Source organism: Blastomyces dermatitidis, assembly GCF_000003525.1.
Source record: "Blastomyces dermatitidis ER-3 genomic scaffold supercont1.3, whole genome shotgun sequence".
Lineage (NCBI taxonomy): Eukaryota > Fungi > Ascomycota > Eurotiomycetes > Onygenales > Ajellomycetaceae > Blastomyces > Blastomyces dermatitidis.
The window spans coordinates 5,334,467-5,337,826 of record NW_025544776.1 but is presented as its reverse complement, the minus strand read 5'-3'; positions in this window follow the sequence as shown (position 1 = coordinate 5,337,826).

The window sequence follows — 3,360 nt, the reverse complement described above, 5'->3', positions numbered from 1 at the left end:
TTGACAGTTGAAAGTAATATATTCTGATCAGTTACAATTAATATATATGTCTTATTGACATCAATCAGCAACTTCTTCTGAAGCAATCTCAGAGACTTGAAAGTTTGTTCAGACGGTGAATGTAATGTGGCGGAACCGAAGCGGTGAATAGTTGACAGTGTCATGTAGAAGTAGTTGTTTTGAGAAGCTGTATAAGTGAGCTTGACTATCTTGCTTAAATAGTGAGCTTGTAGGCTACAGAGTTATTGCAAGAATATCACAGATATAATACTTAGTATACTAAGAAGATTGTATAAGACACACAGTAACTCTTGTGTATATTTCAGTCAGAGTAAAATGAATTACTGACTTCTTTGATAAGAAGCCAGCATCTAGCTATTCTATATAGATAATGAGTGAATACTCTTCTCTTATTTCATAAGTAAGAATAGCTGAAGCAATATCTCAGCAGTATCTCATTGTCAAGAAAGAGTAATCTGCTAATCTTATATAGAAATGAGGTTCTTATATCTATTAATCAGATCTTTCTATGATATATCTGAATAATATCATAGAGTGATTGAAAACTGATTCAGATAGTCTGTGAGATGAATGAAATCATTTATATGAAAGTAATAAGCTGTGTGAAACTGCAGCAGAGTCTTGATACAGTTAGAAGTATAATAATACTCTTCTCTTTAAGAGCATAGTTCTAATACTTTTAAGATTACTGAATTAGAAATTATCTTTGTTATATAGCAACAGTTATCAACTGATTGACAGTATATATGCTGTATATGATACAAAGAAATAGATGAGTTTTTCTGCTAACTGTATAGATCTTTCTTTTTCCATCTTTATTTAAATCAAATGCATGATAAGTAAGTTCCTTATATATTGATTTAAAATGTGAAAAACATAGTTAATAAGTGACTTGCAGATCTTTCAATATATTCTATTCTGTATATAAAATTCTCTGTAAAAGTGATGTATTTTAGAGACAAAGCTAACAGTAGTAATAGGATTTTTTTGAAAAGATTCTTCTTCTCTATAACATATTTTTCTCTTCTCTCTCTCATCTGTAATAGTGAGTGTATGAGAGTATCATTCTTGAAGAACAGTAGAGGACTTATTCTGACATTTTCTAGTGAGTAAATGTCTTTATGATGCGGCTGCAGTCTCTGTGACTGTAAAGAAGGCCAGGTTAGAGGCAGAGACAGTGTCAATGAGCTGCAGAAGCACTGCTCTCATTGTCACATCTTCTTCTTCTTCTGCATCTCTTATGGCTGCAGTGATAGTAGCCGCGCTGTGCAGTGAGATGTCATTCCTTCTGCCAGCCGGTGCGTCTGCATCCAGTCCATCCCCTGCCCCCCCCGCCGCCGTTGCGACGCTGCCCCCCCCCCCCCATCAATACAGTGGTGTATGACCCTGTGTGATCATTCAGAGAGGAATCTGAAGAGAGCTTGATTTCAGAGACAGTGACTCTGAGAAGCTCAATCTGTAGTTCCTCTTCTGCACACCTGAGCCCTGCTCAGAATGCTGCTGAGTTAGGTTCACAGAGTCTCATAATTTCTTCATCTTCTCTCTGTGAGAAGGCTCTGATGCAGTCTCTGACTGATATCATCATCTATCTGTGCTATGCTAAGCAGCTGAAGAAGAGGAGAATTTTATACATCTGCTTCTTCTCTCACTTCTGTTATTTCTATTATATCTGTAACAATGACTTCTGTCTTTCTATAAGTATTATCTCATAGAAAGACATCATATCAGCTCTGATAAGAAGTCTAAATACTCAAGCAGTACAGAGTGAGAGTCTCAGAGCTTCAAGTATTGACAGATTTTATCAAGACTGAGAAGATCTGTCTTACTTATCTGTAGAAGAAGATGAAAGCATAAGTCTCTGAGATGAAAAAACACCTCAGAATAACTGATCTTAAGAAGAAGTTAACTAGTATCACTGTTAAAAGTGCTACAGAGATCAATCACTGATTGAAGAGAATCTCACTTCAATTAAAGCAGATGACTGAGATGCTTTATAAGTTAATAAATTAATACTTTCAGTATCTCTTATACTCTTCTATAGCATGCTTCTCTGCAGCACTGCAGTACTAACTTCTCAGTAGATAAAGATATCAGTGCTGAAGACTTTAACAGTGAAGAATGAGTTTGATAAGAATATGATTATTAATAAGTAGACTCTGAGATTTCCTCTTTTTACTTTTTCAGTGAGCTGTGATCTCACTAGAATAGCAGCAGCTCATGAGTTAATTAATATTAATCTTTTTTATTAGTTTCAAATATTTCTTTTCTCTAACTGCTTCAGAAATTTTACACTTGTATAGTCTCATTAAACTTCTAAAAAACCCTTTGAGAGAAAATAGAAGAAGAGTGCTACAGAGTTTACAAGATACTGACTTATCACTGTGAGATCATCTCTAAAAAACTCTTTGAGAAAAATAAGAAGTTTTTAAGCAGTATTTCTTACTCAATGTCTCTGATGTGTAATAAGACAGTCTCTACTAGTTATCTCATAGCTTGCAATCTCTTTCTCAGTATTTTTCAAATATTTAAGCAGTTCTCATGAATTCTCTGACAATAAATAATCTTCTTATTTAACAAGATATTGAAGCTTACTATAATATATACTTATTCAATATTTTCTTCATAAGATATTCAGTATCACTCTTAATCTTAATATTATTCAGCTGAGACAGCTTCACTCTGAGATATTACTTATAGAGCTCTAAATAGAAAATGTGAAAAACAGAATAAATTGATTTTAATTCTGTGAGTAATTTCAACTCATATATCTGCTTACTCATCACTCTTATTACTGAGAAAGATTCTAGTTACTACTCACTGAGCTTCTTATATAATCTTATTATCTTGATATTCTTTGCTGAAAGTAGCACTTGATTCTCTATCAAGAACTTCATTGAAAGATGTTTTCAATTATAGTATTCTATCTATCACTTCTGAGTGTGATGAATACTTCTCACTATCTTCTTATGAATTTTATTCAAAAGTTTTAATCTCACTTTTACTTCTGATACTGAGAGATACTTCATTCTCTGTATCTGTCTGATATTCTGACTGTCTATTTCTCTCTTTAAAACATTATTCATGATGTCACTGAGTAATGAAGAATTATATTTATAATAAGTATAGAAAGAAGATATCTTTAAGATTGTATTCTTTACATTGTTATATACAAATTCAGTGATTAGAAGATGTTTGAGTTAATCATTCTAATAATATAAATAGAATGCTTGAAGATGCTGTTCTAGTATCTGATTCTGATATTCAGTCTGACCATTGATCTGTGAATGAAATACAGTACTGAGAAGACATCTTATTATAAGATAATAGTAAAAAGCTGAT